The sequence below is a fragment of the Spermophilus citellus genome (genome assembly GCF_964194105.1).
Source record: "Spermophilus citellus genome assembly, chromosome: 16".
NCBI lineage: Eukaryota > Metazoa > Chordata > Mammalia > Rodentia > Sciuridae > Spermophilus > Spermophilus citellus.
The window spans coordinates 24,979,161-24,998,071 of NC_138196.1; positions in this window are offsets into that span (position 1 = coordinate 24,979,161).

Consider the following 18,911-nt stretch of genomic DNA (forward strand, 5'->3'; position numbering starts at 1 on the left):
GCTTCAAAAAAATTACGAGTTTCCTGAAATCTCAGCACACATTTTTTCACCCAATCTTGATGACACTTTCAGGTAATGATCAGTACCCCAGTCACACTTGGCTCACCAAATTTCCTTCTTCTAGGTTAAACCGTTAGTTGGCAGTAACAGTTTTAATTTTTAGGTTTCAATCTGTTTTCTCCTATATGGATACATGTAGTTGGGACTCTAAATAAAACATGGTTTGTACTAGCTCTTTGAAACTTGACACAATAAAGAAGTTCCACGTTCCATCTCTATGGTTTGTTTCCTATTGATGTAGCCCTAAGCAGAGACTGGCACAAATCACTTTCATGGAAAGGGGTTGCCAAGCTTCCAAAAAACTATGAGTTTCCTGAAATCTCAGCACACATTTTTTCACCCAATCTTGATGGCACTTTCAGGTAATGATCAGTACCCCAATCCCACTTGGCTCACCAAATTTTGTTCTTCTAGGTTAAACTATTCGTTGGCAGTAGCAGTTTTAATTTTTAGGTTTCACTCTGTTTTCCCCTATATGGATACATGTAGTTGGGACTCTAAATCAAACACGGTTTGTGCTAGCTCTTTGAAACTTGACACAATAAAGTAGTTCCAAGTTCTATCTCTATGGTTTGTTTCCTATTGATGTAGCCGTAAGCAGAGACTGGTGCAAATCACTTTCATGGAAAGGGGTTGCGAAGCTTCCAAAAAACTAGGAGTTTCCTGAAATCTCAGCACACATTTTTTCACCCAATCTTGATGACACTTGCAGATAATGATCAGTACCCCAATCCCACTTGGCTCACCAAATTTCGTTCTTCTAATTTAAACCGTTCGTTGGCAGTAACAGTTTTAATTTTTAGGTTTCACTCTGTTTACTCCTATATGGATACATGTAGTCGGAACTCTAAATCAAACACGGTTTGTGCTAGCTCTTTGAAACTTGACACAATGAAGTAGTTCCAAGTTCTATCTCTATGTTTTGTTTCCTATTGATGTAGCCCTAAGCAGAGACTGGCGCAAATAACTTTCATGGAAAGGGGTTGCCAAGCTTCCAAAAAACTACGAGTTTCCTGAAATCTCAGCACACATTTTTTCACCCAATCTTGTTGGAACTTTCAGGTAATGATCAGTACCCCAATCCCACTTGGCTCACCAAATTTCGTTCTTCTAGGTTAAACCGTTCGTTGGCAGTAACAGTTTTAATTTTTAGGTTTCAATCTGTTTTCTCCTATATGGATACATGTAGTTGGAACTCTAAATCAAACACGGTTTGTGCTAGCTCTTTGAAACTTGACACAATAAAGTAGTTCCAAGTTCTATCTCTATGTTTTGTTTCCTATAGGTGTAGCCTTAAGCAGAGACAGGCGCAGATCACTTTCATGGAAAGGGGTTGCCAAGCTTCCAAAAAATTACGAGTTTCCTGAAATCTCAGCACACATTTTTTCACCCAAACTTGATGACACTTTCAGGTAATGATCAGTACCCCAGTCACACTTGGCTCACCAAATTTACTTCTTCTAGGTTAAACAGTTAGTTGGCAGTAACAGTTTTAATTTTTAGGTTTCACTCTGTTTTCCCCTATATGGATACATGTAGTTGGGACTCTAAATCAAACACGGTTTGTGCTAGCTCTTTGAAACTTGACACAATAAAGTAGTTCCAAGTTCTATCTCTATGGTTTGTTTCCTATTGATGTAGCCGTAAGCAGAGACTGGCGCAAATCACTTTCATGGATAGGGGTTGCGAAGCTTCCAAAAAACTAGGAGTTTCCTGAAATCTCAGCACACATTTTTTCTCCCAATCTTGATGACACTTGCAGATAATGATCAGTACCCCAATCCCACTTGGCTCACCAAATTTCGTTCTTCTAATTTAAACCGTTCGTTGGAAGTAACAGTTTTAATTTTTAGGTTTCACTCTGTTTACTCCTATACGGATACATGTAGTCGGAACTCTAAATCAAACACGGTTTGTGCTAGCTCTTTGAAACTTGACACAGTAAAGTAGTTCCAAGTTCTATCTCTATGTTTTCTTTCCTATTGATGTAGCCCTAAGCAGAGACTGTTGCAAATCACTTTCATGGAAAGGGGTTGCCAAGCTTCCAAAAAACTACGAGTTTCCTGAAATCTAAGCACACATTTTTTCACCCAATCTTGTTGGAACTTTCAGGTAATGATCAGTACCCCAATCCCACTTGGCTCACCAAATTTCGTTCTTCTAGGTTAAACCGTTCGTTGGCAGTAACAGTTTTAATTTTTAGGTTTCAATCTGTTTTCTCCTATATGGATACATGTAGTTGGAACTCTAAATCAAACACGGTTCGTGCTAGCTCTTTGAAACTTGTCACAATAAAGTAGTTCCAAGTTCTATCTCTATGTTTTGTTTCTATAGGTGTAGCCTTAAGCAGAGACAGGCGCAGATCACTTTCATGGAAAGGGGTTGCCAAGCTTCCAAAAAATTACGAGTTTCCTGAAATCTCAGCACACATTTTTTCACCCAATCTTGATGACACTTTCAGGTAATGATCAGTACCCCAGTCACACTTGGCTCACCAAATTTACTTCTTCTAGGTTAAACCGTTAGTTGGCAGTAACAGTTTTAATTTTAAGTTTCACTCTGTTTTCTCCTATATGGATACATGTAGTTGGGACTCTAAATAAAACATGGTTTGTGCTAGATCTTTGAAACTTGACACAATAAAATAGTTCCAATTTCTATCTCTATGGTTTGTTTCCTATTGATGTAGCCCTAAGCAGAGACTGTTGCAAATCACTTTCATGGAAAGGGGTTGCCAACCTTCCAAAAAACTACGAGTTTCCTGAAATCTCAGCACAGATTTTTTCTCCCAATCTTGATGGCACTTTCAGGTAATGATCAGTACCCCAATCCCACTTGGCTCACCAAATTTCGTTCTTTTAGGTTAAACTCTTCGTTGGCAGTAACAGTTTTAATTTTTAGGTTTCACTCTGTTTTCCCCTATATGGATACATGTAGTTGGGACTCTAATCAAACACGGTTTGTGCTAGCTCTTTGAAACTTGACACAATAAAGTAGTTCCAAGTGCTATCTCTATGTTTTGTTTCCTATAGGTGTATCCTTAAGCAGAGACAGGCGCAGATCACTTTCATGGAAAGGGGTTGCCAAGCTTCCCAAAAATTACGAGTTTCCTGAAATCTCAGCACACATTTTTTCACCCAATCTTGATGACACTTTCAGGTAATGATCAGTACCCCAGTCACACTTGGCTCACCAAATTTACTTCTTCTAGATTAAACCGTTAGTTGGCAGTAACAGTTTTAATTTTTAGGTTTCACTCTCTTTTCTCCTATATGGATACATATAGTTGGGACTCTAAATAAAACATGATTTGTGCTAGCTCTTTAAAACTTGACACAATAAAGAAGTTCCACGTTCCATCTCTATGGTTTTTTTCCTATTGATGTAGCCCTAAGCAGAGACTGGCGCAAATCACTTTCATGGAAAGGGGTTGCCAAGCTTCCAAAAAACTAAGAGTTTCCTGAAATCTCAGCACACATTTTTTCACCCAATCTTGATGACACTTTCAGGTAATGATCAGTACCCCAATCCTACTTGGCTCACCAAATTTCGTTCTTCTAGGTTAAACCGTTCGTTGGCTGCAACAGTTTTAAATTGTAGGTTTCACTCTTTTTTCTCCTATATGGATACATCTAATTGGAACTCTAAATCAAACACGGTTTGTGCTAGCTCTTTGAAACTTGACACAATAAAGTAGTTCCAAATTCTATCTCTATGGTTTCTTTCCTATTGATGTAGCCCTAAGCAGAGACTGGCGCAAATCACTTTCAGGGAAAGGGGTTGCGAAGCTTCCAAAAAACTAGGAGTTTCCTGAAATCTCAGCACACATTTTTTCACCCAATCTTGATGACACTTGCAGATAATGATCAGTACCCCAATCCCGCTTGGCTCACCAAATTTCGTTCTTCTAATTTAAACCGTTCGTTGGCAGTAACAGTTTTAATTTTTAGGTTTCACTCTGTTTACTCCTATATGGATACATGTAGTCGGAACTCTAAATCAAACACGGTTTGTGCTAGCTCTTTGAAACTTGACACAATAAAGTAGTTCCAAGTTCTATCTCTATGTTTTGTTTCCTATTGATGTAGCCCTAAGCAGAGACTGGTGCAAATCACTTTCATGGAAAGGGGTTGCCAAGCTTCCAAAAAACTATGAGTTTCCTGAAATCTCAGCACACATTTTTTCACCCAATCTTGTTGGAACTTTCAGGTAATGATCAGTACCCCAATCCCACGTGGCTCACCAAATTTCGTTTTTCTAGGTTAAACCGTTCGTTGGCTGTAACAGTTTTAATTTTTAGGTTTCAATCTATTTTCTCCTATATGGATACATGTAGTTTGAACTCTAAATCAAACACGGTTTGTGCTAGCTCTTTGAAACTTGACACAATAAAGAAGTTCCACGTTCTATCTCTATGGTTTGTTTCCTATTGATGTAGTCCTAAGCAGAGACTGGCGCAAATCACTTTCATGGAAAGGGGTTACCAAGCTTCCAAAAAACTACGAGTTTCCTGAAATCTCAGCACACATTTTTTCACCCAATCTTGATGAGACTTTCAGGTAATGATCAGTACCCCAATCCCACTTGGCTCACCAAATTTCGTTCTTCTAGGTTAAACCATTCGTTGGCAGTAACAGTTTTAATTTTTAGGTTTCACTGTTTTCTCCTATATGGATACATGTTGTTGGAACTCAAAATCAAACACGGTTTGTGCTAGCTCTTTGAAACTTGACACAATAAAGTAGTTCCAAATTCTATCTCTATGGTTTGTTTCCTATTGATGTAGCCCTAAGCAGAGACTGGCGCAAATCACTTTCATGGAAAGGGGTTGCCAACCTTCCAAAAAACTATGAGTTTCCTGAAATCTCAGCACACATTTTTTCACCCAATCTTGATGGCACTTTCAGGTAATGATCAGTACCCCAATCCCACTTGGCTCACCAAATTTCGTTCTTCTAGGTTAAACTATTCGTTGGCAGTAACACTTTTAATTTTTTAGGTTTCACTCTGTTTTCTCCTATATGGATACATGTAGTTGGAACTCTAAATCAAAGATGGTTTGTGCTAGCTCTTTGAAACTTGACACAATAAAGTAGTTCCAAGTTCTATCTCTATGGTTTCTTTCCTATTGGTGTAGCCCTAAGCAGAGACAGGCGCAGATCACTTTCATGGAAAGGGGTTGCGAAGCTTCCAAAAAACTAGGAGTTTCCTGAAATCTCAGCACACATTTTTTCACCCAATCTTGATGGCACTTTCAGGTAATGATCAGTGCCTCAATCCCACTTGGCTCACCAAATTTCGTTCTTCTAATTTAAACCGTTCGTTGGAAGTAACAGTTTTAATTTTTAGGTTTCACTCTGTTTACTCCTATATGGATACATGTAGTTGAGACTCTAAATAAAACATGGTTTGTGCTAGATCTTTGAAACTTGACACAATAAAGAATTTCCACGTTCCATCTCTATGGTTTGTTTCCTATTGATGTAGCCCTAAGCAGAGACTGGCGCAAATCACTTTCATGGAAAGGGGTTGCCAACCTTCCAAAAAACTACGAGTTTCCTGAAATCTCAGCACACATTTTTTCACCCAATCTTGATGACACTTTCAGGTAATGATCAGTACCCCAATCCCACTTGGCTCACCAAATTTCGTTCTTCTAGGTTAAACTATTCGTTGGCAGTAACAGTTTTAATTTTTAGGTTTCACTCTGTTTTCCCCTATATGGATACATGTAGTTGGGACTCTAAATCAAACACGGTTTGTGCTAGCTCTTTGAAACTTGACACAATAAAGTAGTTCCAAGTTCTATCTCTATGGTTTGTTTCCTATTGATGTAGCCCTAAGCAGAGACTGTTGCAAATCACTTTCATGGAAAGGGGTTGCCAACCTTCCAAAAAACTACGAGTTTCCTGAAATCTCAGCACAGATTTTTTCTCCCAAACTTGATGGCACTTTCAGGTAATGATCAGTACCCCAATCCCACTTGGCTCACCAAATTTCGTTCTTTTAGGTTAAACTCTTCGTTGGCAGTAACAGTTTTAATTTTTAGGTTTCACTCTGTTTTCCCCTATATGGATACATGTAGTTGGGACTCTAATCAAACACGGTTTGTGCTAGCTCTTTGAAACTTGACACAATAAAGTAGTTCCAAGTTCTATCTCTATGTTTTGTTTCCTATAGGTGTATCCTTAAGCAGAGACAGGCGCAGATCACTTTCATGGAAAGGGGTTGCCAAGCTTCCCAAAAATTACGAGTTTCCTGAAATCTCAGCACACATTTTTTCACCCAATCTTGATGACACTTTCAGGTAATGATCAGTACCCCAGTCACACTTGGCTCACCAAATTTACTTCTTCTAGATTAAACCGTTAGTTGGCAGTAACAGTTTTAATTTTTAGGTTTCACTCTGTTTTCTCCTATATGGATACATACAGTTGGGACTCTAAATAAAACATGATTTGTGCTAGCTCTTTAAAACTTGACACAATAAAGAAGTTCCACGTTCCATCTCTATGGTTTTTTTTCTATTGATGTAGCCCTAAGCAGAGACTGTTGCAAATCACTTTCATGGAAAGGGGTTGCCAACCTTCCAAAAAACTACGAGTTTCCTGAAATCTCAGCACAGATTTTTTCTCCCAATCTTGATGGCACTTTCAGGTAATGATCAGTACCCCAATCCCACTTGGCTCACCAAATTTCGTTCTTCTAATTTAAACCGTTCGTTGGAAGTAACAGTTTTAATTTTTAGGTTTCACTCTGTTTACTCCTATACGGATACATGTAGTCGGAACTCTAAATCAAACACGGTTTGTGCTAGCTCTTTGAAACTTGACACAGTAAAGTAGTTCCAAGTTCTATCTCTATGTTTTGTTTCCTATTGATGTAGCCCTAAGCAGAGACTGTTGCAAATCACTTTCATGGAAAGGGGTTGCCAAGCTTCCAAAAAACTACGAGTTTCCTGAAATCTAAGCACACATTTTTTCACCCAATCTTGTTGGAACTTTCAGGTAATGATCAGTACCCCAATCCCACTTGGCTCACCAAATTTCGTTCTTCTAGGTTAAACCGTTCGTTGGCAGTAACAGTTTTAATTTTTAGGTTTCAATCTGTTTTCTCCTATATGGATACATGTAGTTGGAACTCTAAATCAAACACGGTTCGTGCTAGCTCTTTGAAACTTGTCACAATAAAGTAGTTCCAAGTTCTATCTCTATGTTTTGTTTCTATAGGTGTAGCCTTAAGCAGAGACAGGCGCAGATCACTTTCATGGAAAGGGGTTGCCAAGCTTCCAAAAAATTATGAGTTTCCTGAAATCTCAGCACACATTTTTTCACCCAATCTTGATGACACTTTCAGGTAATGATCAGTACCCCAGTCACACTTGGCTCACCAAATTTACTTCTTCTAGGTTAAACCGTTAGTTGGCAGTAACAGTTTTAATTTTAAGTTTCACTCTGTTTTCCCCTATATGGATACATGTAGTTGGGACTCTAAATAAAACATGGTTTGTGCTAGATCTTTGAAACTTGACACAATAAAATAGTTCCAATTTCTATCTCTATGGTTTGTTTCCTATTGATGTAGCCCTAAGCAGAGACTGTTGCAAATCACTTTCATGGAAAGGGGTTGCCAACCTTCCAAAAAACTACGAGTTTCCTGAAATCTCAGCAAAGATTTTTTCTCCCAATCTTGATGGCACTTTCAGGTAATGATCAGTACCCCAATCCCACTTGGCTCACCAAATTTCGTTCTTTTAGGTTAAACTCTTCGTTGGCAGTAACAGTTTTAATTTTTAGGTTTCACTCTGTTTTCCCCTATATGGATACATGTAGTTGGGACTCTAATCAAACACGGTTTGTGCTAGCTCTTTGAAACTTGACACAATAAAGTAGTTCCAAGTTCTATCTCTATGTTTTGTTTCCTATAGGTGTAGCCTTAAGCAGAGACAGGCGCAGATCACTTTCATGGAAAGGGGTTGCCAAGCTTCCAAAAAATTACGAGTTTCCTGAAATCTCAGCACACATTTTTTCACCCAATCTTGATGACACTTTCAGGTAATGATCAGTACCCCAGTCACACTTGGCTCACCAAATTTACTTCTTCTAGATTAAACCGTTAGTTGGCAGTAACAGTTTTAATTTTTAGGTTTCACTCTCTTTTCTCCTATATGGATACATATAGTTGGGACTCTAAATAAAACATGATTTGTGCTAGCTCTTTAAAACTTGACACAATAAAGAAGTTCCACGTTCCATCTCTATGGTTTTTTTCCTATTGATGTAGCCCTAAGCAGAGACTGGCGCAAATCACTTTCATGGAAAGGGGTTGCCAAGCTTCCAAAAAACTAAGAGTTTCCTGAAATCTCAGCACACATTTTTTCACCCAATCTTGATGACACTTTCAGGTAATGATCAGTACCCCAATCCCACTTGGCTCACCAAATTTCGTTCTTCTAGGTTAAACTATTCGTTGGCAGTAACAGTTTTAATTTTTAGGTTTCACTCTGTTTTCCCCTATATGGATACATGTAGTTGGGACTCTAAATCAAACACGGTTTGTGCTAGCTCTTTGAAACTTGACACAATAAAGTAGTTCCAAGTTCTATCTCTATGGTTTGTTTCCTATTGATGTAGCCCTAAGCAGAGACTGTTGCAAATCACTTTCATGGAAAGGGGTTGCCAACCTTCCAAAAAACTACGAGTTTCCTGAAATCTCAGCACAGATTTTTTCTCCCAAACTTGATGGCACTTTCAGGTAATGATCAGTACCCCAATCCCACTTGGCTCACCAAATTTCGTTCTTTTAGGTTAAACTCTTCGTTGGCAGTAATAGTTTTAATTTTTAGGTTTCACTCTGTTTTCCCCTATATGGATACATGTAGTTGGGACTCTAATCAAACACGGTTTGTGCTAGCTCTTTGAAACTTGACACAATAAAGTAGTTCCAAGTTCTATCTCTATGTTTTGTTTCCTATAGGTGTATCCTTAAGCAGAGACAGGCGCAGATCACTTTCATGGAAAGGGGTTGCCAAGCTTCCCAAAAATTACGAGTTTCCTGAAATCTCAGCACACATTTTTTCACCCAATCTTGATGACACTTTCAGGTAATGATCAGTACCCCAGTCACACTTGGCTCACCAAATTTACTTCTTCTAGATTAAACCGTTAGTTGGCAGTAACAGTTTTAATTTTTAGGTTTCACTCTGTTTTCTCCTATATGGATACATACAGTTGGGACTCTAAATAAAACATGATTTGTGCTAGCTCTTTAAAACTTGACACAATAAAGAAGTTCCACGTTCCATCTCTATGGTTTTTTTTCTATTGATGTAGCCCTAAGCAGAGACTGTTGCAAATCACTTTCATGGAAAGGGGTTGCCAACCTTCCAAAAAACTACGAGTTTCCTGAAATCTCAGCACAGATTTTTTCTCCCAATCTTGATGGCACTTTCAGGTAATGATCAGTACCCCAATCCCACTTGGCTCACCAAATTTCGTTCTTCTAATTTAAACCGTTCGTTGGAAGTAACAGTTTTAATTTTTAGGTTTCACTCTGTTTACTCCTATACGGATACATGTAGTCGGAACTCTAAATCAAACACGGTTTGTGCTAGCTCTTTGAAACTTGACACAGTAAAGTAGTTCCAAGTTCTATCTCTATGTTTTGTTTCCTATTGATGTAGCCCTAAGCAGAGACTGTTGCAAATCACTTTCATGGAAAGGGGTTGCCAAGCTTCCAAAAAACTACGAGTTTCCTGAAATCTAAGCACACATTTTTTCACCCAATCTTGTTGGAACTTTCAGGTAATGATCAGTACCCCAATCCCACTTGGCTCACCAAATTTCGTTCTTCTAGGTTAAACCGTTCGTTGGCAGTAACAGTTTTAATTTTTAGGTTTCAATCTGTTTTCTCCTATATGGATACATGTAGTTGGAACTCTAAATCAAACACGGTTCGTGCTAGCTCTTTGAAACTTGTCACAATAAAGTAGTTCCAAGTTCTATCTCTATGTTTTGTTTCTATAGGTGTAGCCTTAAGCAGAGACAGGCGCAGATCACTTTCATGGAAAGGGGTTGCCAAGCTTCCAAAAAATTATGAGTTTCCTGAAATCTCAGCACACATTTTTTCACCCAATCTTGATGACACTTTCAGGTAATGATCAGTACCCCAGTCACACTTGGCTCACCAAATTTACTTCTTCTAGGTTAAACCGTTAGTTGGCAGTAACAGTTTTAATTTTAAGTTTCACTCTGTTTTCCCCTATATGGATACATGTAGTTGGGACTCTAAATAAAACATGGTTTGTGCTAGATCTTTGAAACTTGACACAATAAAATAGTTCCAATTTCTATCTCTATGGTTTGTTTCCTATTGATGTAGCCCTAAGCAGAGACTGTTGCAAATCACTTTCATGGAAAGGGGTTGCCAACCTTCCAAAAAACTACGAGTTTCCTGAAATCTCAGCAAAGATTTTTTCTCCCAATCTTGATGGCACTTTCAGGTAATGATCAGTACCCCAATCCCACTTGGCTCACCAAATTTCGTTCTTTTAGGTTAAACTCTTCGTTGGCAGTAACAGTTTTAATTTTTAGGTTTCACTCTGTTTTCCCCTATATGGATACATGTTGTTGGGACTCTAATCAAACACGGTTTGTGCTAGCTCTTTGAAACTTGACACAATAAAGTAGTTCCAAGTTCTATCTCTATGTTTTGTTTCCTATAGGTGTAGCCTTAAGCAGAGACAGGCGCAGATCACTTTCATGGAAAGGGGTTGCCAAGCTTCCAAAAAATTACGAGTTTCCTGAAATCTCAGCACACATTTTTTCACCCAATCTTGATGACACTTTCAGGTAATGATCAGTACCCCAGTCACACTTGGCTCACCAAATTTACTTCTTCTAGATTAAACCGTTAGTTGGCAGTAACAGTTTTAATTTTTAGGTTTCACTCTCTTTTCTCCTATATGGATACATATAGTTGGGACTCTAAATAAAACATGATTTGTGCTAGCTCTTTAAAACTTGACACAATAAAGAAGTTCCACGTTCCATCTCTATGGTTTTTTTCCTATTGATGTAGCCCTAAGCAGAGACTGGCGCAAATCACTTTCATGGAAAGGGGTTGCCAAGCTTCCAAAAAACTAAGAGTTTCCTGAAATCTCAGCACACATTTTTTCACCCAATCTTGATGACACTTTCAGGTAATGATCAGTACCCCAATCCTACTTGGCTCACCAAATTTCGTTCTTCTAGGTTAAACCGTTCGTTGGCTGCAACAGTTTTAAATTGTAGGTTTCACTCTTTTTTCTCCTATATGGATACATCTAATTGGAACTCTAAATCAAACACGGTTTGTGCTAGCTCTTTGAAACTTGACACAATAAAGTAGTTCCAAATTCTATCTCTATGGTTTCTTTCCTATTGATGTAGCCCTAAGCAGAGACTGGCGCAAATCACTTTCATGGAAAGGGGTTGCGAAGCTTCCAAAAAACTAGGAGTTTCCTGAAATCTCAGCACACATTTTTTCACCCAATCTTGATGACACTTGCAGATAATGATCAGTACCCCAATCCCACTTGGCTCACCAAATTTCGTTCTTCTAATTTAAACCGTTCGTTGGAAGTAACAGTTTTAATTTTTAGGTTTCACTCTGTTTACTCCTATATGGATACATGTAGTTGAGACTCTAAATAAAACATGGTTTGTGCTAGATCTTTGAAACTTGACACAATAAAGAATTTCCACGTTCCATCTCTATGGTTTGTTTCCTATTGATGTAGCCCTAAGCAGAGACTGGCGCAAATCACTTTCATGGAAAGGGGTTGCCAAGCTTCCAAAAAACTACGACTTTCCTGAAATCTCAGCACACATTTTTTCACCCAATCTTGATGACACTTTCAGGTAATGATCAGTACCCCAATCCCACTTGGCTCACCAAATTTCGTTCTTCTAGGTTAAACCGTTCGTTGGCTGCAACAGTTTTAAATTGTAGGTTTCACTCTTTTTTCTCCTATATGGATACATCTAATTGGAACTCTAAATCAAACACGGTTTGTGCTAGCTCTTTGAAACTTGACACAATAAAGTAGTTCCAAATTCTATCTCTATGGTTTCTTTCCTATTGATGTAGCCCTAAGCAGAGACTGACGCAAATGACTTTCATGGAAAGGGGTTGCGAAGCTTCCAAAAAACTAGGAGTTTCCTGAAATCTCAGCACACATTTTTTCACCCAATCTTGATGACACTTGCAGATAATGATCAGTACCCCAATCCCACTTGGCTCACCAAGTTTCGTTCTTCTAATTTAAACCGTTCGTTGGCAGTAACAGTTTTAATTTTTAGGTTTCACTCTGTTTACTCCTATATGGATACATGTAGTCGGAACTCTAAATCAAACACGGTTTGTGCTAGCTCTTTGAAACTTGACACAATAAAGTAGTTCCAAGTTCTATCTCTATGTTTTCTTTCCTATTGATGTAGCCCTAAGCAGAGACTGGTGCAAATCACTTTCATGGAAAGGGGTTGCCAAGCTTCCAAAAAACTATGAGTTTCCTGAAATCTCAGCACACATTTTTTCACCCAATTTTGTTGGAACTTTCAGGTAATGATCAGTACCCCAATCCCACTTGGCTCACCAAATTTCGTTCTTCTAGTTTAAACCGTTCGTTGGCTGTAACAGTTTTAATTTTTAGGTTTCAATCTATTTTCTCCTATATGGATACATGTAGTTTGAACTCTAAATCAAACACGGTTTGTGCTAGCTCTTTGAAACTTGACACAATAAAGAAGTTCCACGTTCTATCTCTATGGTTTGTTTCCTATTGATGTAGTCATAAGCAGAGACTGGCGCAAATCACTTTCATGGAAAGGGGTTACCAAGCTTCCAAAAAACTACGAGTTTCCTGAAATCTCAGCACACATTTTTTCACCCAATCTTGATGACACTTTCAGGTAATGATCAGTACCCCAATCCCACTTGGCTCACCAAATTTCGTTCTTCTAGGTTAAACCGTTCGTTGGCAGTCACAGTTTTAATTTTTAGGTTTCACTGTTTTCTCCTATATGGATACATGTTGTTGGAACTCAAAATCAAACACGATTTGTGCTAGCTCTTTGAAACTTGACACAATAAAGTAGTTCCAAGTTCTATCTCTATGTTTTGTTTCCTATAGGTGTAGCCTTAAGCAGAGACAGGCGCAGATCACTTTCTTTGGAAAGGGGTTGCCAAGCTTCCAAAAAATTACGAGTTTCCTGAAATCTCAGCACACATTTTTTCACCCAATCTTGATGACACTTTCAGGCAATGATCAGTACCCCAGTCACACTTGGCTCACCAAATTTCCTTCTTCTAGGTTAAACCGTTAGTTGGCAGTAACAGTTTTAATTTTTAGGTTTCACTCTGTTTTCTCCTATATGGATACATGTAGTTGGGACTGTAAATAAAACATGGTTTGTGCTAGCTCTTTGAAACTTGACACAATAAAGAAGTTCCACGTTCCATCTCTATGGTTTGTTTCCTATTGATGTAGCCCTAAGCAGAGACTGGCGCAAATCACTTTCATGGAAAGGGGTTGCCAAGCTTCCAAAAAACTACGACTTTCCTGAAATCTCCGCACACATTTTTTCACCCAATCTTGATGACACTTTCAGGTAATGATCAGTACCCCAATCCCACTTGGCTCACCAAATTTCGTTCTTCTAGGTTAAACCGTTCGTTGGCTGTAACAGTTTTAAATTTTAGGTTTCACTCTTTTTTCTCCTATATGGATACATCTAATTGGAACTCTAAATCAAACACGGTTTGTGCTAGCTCTTTGAAACTTGACACAATAAAGTAGTTCCAAATTCTCTCTCTATGGTTTCTTTCCTATTGATGTAGCCCTAAGCAGAGACTGGCGCAAATCACTTTCATGGAAAGGGGTTGCCAACCTTCCAAAAAACTACGAGTTTCCTGAAATCTCAGCACACATTTTTTCACCCAATCTTGATGACACTTTCAGGTAATGATCAGTACCCCAATCCCACTTGGCTCACCAAATTTCGTTCTTCTAGGTTAAACTATTCGTTGGCAGTAACAGTTTTAATTTTTAGGTTTCACTCTGTTTTCCCCTATATGGATACATGTAGTTGGGACTCTAAATCAAACACGGTTTGTGCTAGCTCTTTGAAACTTGACACAATAAAGTAGTTCCAAGTTCTATCTCTATGGTTTGTTTCCTATTGATGTAGCCCTAAGCAGAGACTGTTGCAAATCACTTTCATGGAAAGGGGTTGCCAACCTTCCAAAAAACTACGAGTTTCCTGAAATCTCAGCACAGATTTTTTCTCCCAAACTTGATGGCACTTTCAGGTAATGATCAGTACCCCAATCCCACTTGGCTCACCAAATTTCGTTCTTTTAGGTTAAACTCTTCGTTGGCAGTAACAGTTTTAACTTTTAGGTTTCACTCTGTTTTCCCCTATATGGATACATGTAGTTGGGACTCTAATCAAACACGGTTTGTGCTAGCTCTTTGAAACTTGACACAATAAAGTAGTTCCAAGTGCTATCTCTATGTTTTGTTTCCTATAGGTGTATCCTTAAGCAGAGACAGGCGCAGATCACTTTCATGGAAAGGGGTTGCCAAGCTTCCCAAAAATTACGAGTTTCCTGAAATCTCAGCACACATTTTTTCACCCAATCTTGATGACACTTTCAGGTAATGATCAGTACCCCAGTCACACTTGGCTCACCAAATTTACTTCTTCTAGATTAAACCGTTAGTTGGCAGTAACAGTTTTAATTTTTAGGTTTCACTCTGTTTTCTCCTATATGGATACATACAGTTGGGACTCTAAATAAAACATGATTTGTGCTAGCTCTTTAAAACTTGACACAATAAAGAAGTTCCACGTTCCATCTCTATGGTTTTTTTTTCTATTGATGTAGCCCTAAGCAGAGACTGGCGCAAATCACTTTCATGGAAAGGGGTTGCCAAGCTTCCAAAAAACTACGAGTTTCCTGAAATCTCAGCACACATTTTTTCACCCAATCTTGATGACACTTGCAGATAATGATCAGTACCCCAATCCCACTTGGCTCACCAAGTTTCGTTCTTCTAATTTAAACCGTTCGTTGCCAGTAACAGTTTTAACTTTTAGGTTTCACTCTGTTTACTCCTATATGGATACATGTAGTCGGAACTCTAAATCAAACACGGTTTGTGCTAGCTCTTTGAAACTTGACACAATAAAGTAGTTCCAAGTTCTATCTCTATGTTTTGTTTCCTATTGATGTAGCCCTAAGCAGAGACTGGCGCAAATCACTTTCATGGAAAGGGGTTGCCAACCTTCCAAAAAACTACGAGTTTCCTGAAATCTCAGCACACATTTTTTCACCCAATCTTGATGGCACTTTCAGGTAATGATCAGTGCCTCAATCCCACTTGGCTCACCAAATTTCGTTCTTCTAGGTTAAACTATTCGTTGGCAGTAACAGTTTTAATTTTTAGGTTTCACTCTGTTTTCCCCTATATGGATACATGTAGTTGGGACTCTAAATCAAACACGGTTTGTGCTAGCTCTTTGAAACTTGACACAATAAAGTAGTTCCAAGTTCTATCTCTATGGTTTGTTTCCTATTGTTGTAGCCGTAAGCAGAGACTGGCGCAAATCACTTTCATGGAAAGGGGTTGCGAAGCTTCCAAAAAACTAGGAGTTTCCTGAAATCTCAGCACACATTTTTTCACCCAATCTTGATGACACTTGCAGATAATGATCAGTACCCCAATCCCACTTGGCTCACCAAATTTCGTTCTTCTAATTTAAACCGTTCGTTGGAAGTAACAGTTTTAATTTTTAGGTTTCACTCTGTTTACTCCTATATGGATACATGTAGTTGAGACTCTAAATAAAACATGGTTTGTGCTAGATCTTTGAAACTTGACACAATAAAGAATTTCCACGTTCCATCTCTATGGTTTGTTTCCTATTGATGTAGCCCTAAGCAGAGACTGGCGCAAATCACTTTCATGGAAAGGGGTTGCCAAGCTTCCAAAAAACTACGACTTTCCTGAAATCTCAGCACACATTTTTTCACCCAATCTTGATGACACTTTCAGGTAATGATCAGTACCCCAATCCCACTTGGCTCACCAAATTTCGTTCTTCTAGGTTAAACCGTTCGTTGGCTGCAACAGTTTTAAATTGTAGGTTTCACTCTTTTTTCTCCTATATGGATACATCTAATTGGAACTCTAAATCAAACACGGTTTGTGCTAGCTCTTTGAAACTTGACACAATAAAGTAGTTCCAAATTCTATCTCTATGGTTTCTTTCCTATTGATGTAGCCCTAAGCAGAGACTGGCGCAAATCACTTTCATGGAAAGGGGTTGCCAACCTTCCAAAAAACTACGAGTTTCCTGAAATCTCAGCACACATTTTTTCACCCAATCTTGATGACACTTTCAGGTAATGATCAGTACCCCAATCCCACTTGGCTCACCAAATTTCGTTCTTCTAGGTTAAACTATTCGTTGGCAGTAACAGTTTTAATTTTTAGGTTTCACTCTGTTTTCCCCTATATGGATACATGTAGTTGGGACTCTAAATCAAACACGGTTTGTGCTAGCTCTTTGAAACTTGACACAATAAAGTAGTTCCAAGTTCTATCTCTATGGTTTGTTTCCTATTGATGTAGCCCTAAGCAGAGACTGTTGCAAATCACTTTCATGGAAAGGGGTTGCCAACCTTCCAAAAAACTACGAGTTTCCTCAAATCTCAGCACAGATTTTTTCTCCCAATCTTGATGGCACTTTCAGGTAATGATCAGTACCCCAATCCCACTTGGCTCACCAAATTTCGTTCTTTTAGGTTAAACTCTTCGCTGGCAGTAACAGTTTTAATTTTTAGGTTTCACTCTGTTTTCCCCTATATGGATACATGTAGTTGGGACTCTAATCAAACACGGTTTGTGCTAGCTCTTTGAAACTTGACACAATAAAGTAGTTCCAAGTTCTATCTCTATGTTTTGTTTCCTATAGGTGTATCCTTAAGCAGAGACAGGCGCAGATCACTTTCATGGAAAGGGGTTGCCAAGCTTCCCAAAAATTACGAGTTTCCTGAAATCTCAGCACACATTTTTTCACCCAATCTTGATGACACTTTCAGGTAATGATCAGTACCCCAGTCACACTTGGCTCACCAAATTTACTTCTTCTAGATTAAACCGTTAGTTGGCAGTAACAGTTTTAATTTTTAGGTTTCACTCTGTTTTCTCCTATATGGATACATACAGTTGGGACTCTAAATAAAACATGATTTGTGCTAGCTCTTTAAAACTTGACACAATAAAGAAGTTCCACGTTCCATCTCTATGGTTTTTTTTCTATTGATGTAGCCCTAAGCAGAGACTGGCGCAAATCACTTTCATGGAAAGGGGTTGCCAAGCTTCCAAAAAACTACGAGTTTCCTGAAATATCAGCACACATTTTTTCACCCAATCTTGATGACACTTTCAGGTAATGATCAGTACCCCAATCCTACTTGGCTCACCAAATTTCGTTCTTCTAGGTTAAACCGTTCGTTGGCTGCAACAGTTTAAATTTTAGGTTTCACTCTTTTTTCTCCTATATGGATACATCTAATTGGAACTCTAAATCAAACACGGTTTGTGCTAGCTCTTTGAAACTTGACACAATAAAGTACTTCCAAATTCTATCTCTATGGTTTCTTTCCTATTGATGTAGCCCTAAGCAGAGACTGGCGCAAATGACTTTCATGGAAAGGGGTTGCGAAGCTTCCAAAAAACTAGGAGTTTCCTGAAATCTCAGCACACATTTTTTCACCCAATCTTGATGACACTTGCAGATAATGATCAGTACCCCAATCCCACTTGGCTCACCAAGTTTCGTTCTTCTAATTTAAACCGTTCGTTGGCAGTAACAGTTTTAATTTTTAGGTTTCACTCTGTTTACTCCTATATGGATACATGTAGTCGGAACTCTAAATCAAACACGGTTTGTGCTAGCTCTTTGAAACTTGACACAATAAAGTAGTTCCAAGTTCTATCTCTATGTTTTGTTTCCTATTGATGTAGCCCTAAGCAGAGACTGGTGCAAATCACTTTCATGGAAAGGGGTTGCCAAGCTTCCAAAAAACTATGAGTTTCCTGAAATCTCAGCACACATTTTTTCACCCAATTTTGTTGGAACTTTCAGGTAATGATCAGTACCCCAATCCCACTTGGCTCACCAAATTTCGTTCTTCTAGTTTAAACCGTTCGTTGGCTGTAACAGTTTTAATTTTTAGGTTTCAATCTATTTTCTCCTATATGGATACATGTAGTTTGAACTCTAAATCAAACACGGTTTGTGCTAGCTCTTTGAAACTTGACACAATAAAGAAGTTCCACGTTCTATCTCTATGGTTTGTTTCCTATTGATGTAGTCATAAGCAGAGACTGGCGCAAATCACTTTCATGGAAAGGGGTTACCAAGCTTCCAAAAAACTACGAGTTTCCTGAAATCTCAGCACACATTTTTTCACCCAATCTTGATGACACTTTCAGGTAATGATCAGTACCCCAATCCCACTTGGCTCACCAAATTTCGTTCTTCTAGGTTAAACCGTTCGTTGGCAGTCACAGTTTTAATTTTTAGGTTTCACTGTTTTCTCCTATATGGATACATGTTGTTGGAACTCAAAATCAAACACGATTTGTGCTAGCTCTTTGAAACTTGACACAATAAAGTAGTTCCAAGTTCTATCTCTATGTTTTGTTTCCTATAGGTGTAGCCTTAAGCAGAGACAGGCGCAGATCACTTTCTTTGGAAAGGGGTTGCCAAGCTTCCAAAAAATTACGAGTTTCCTGA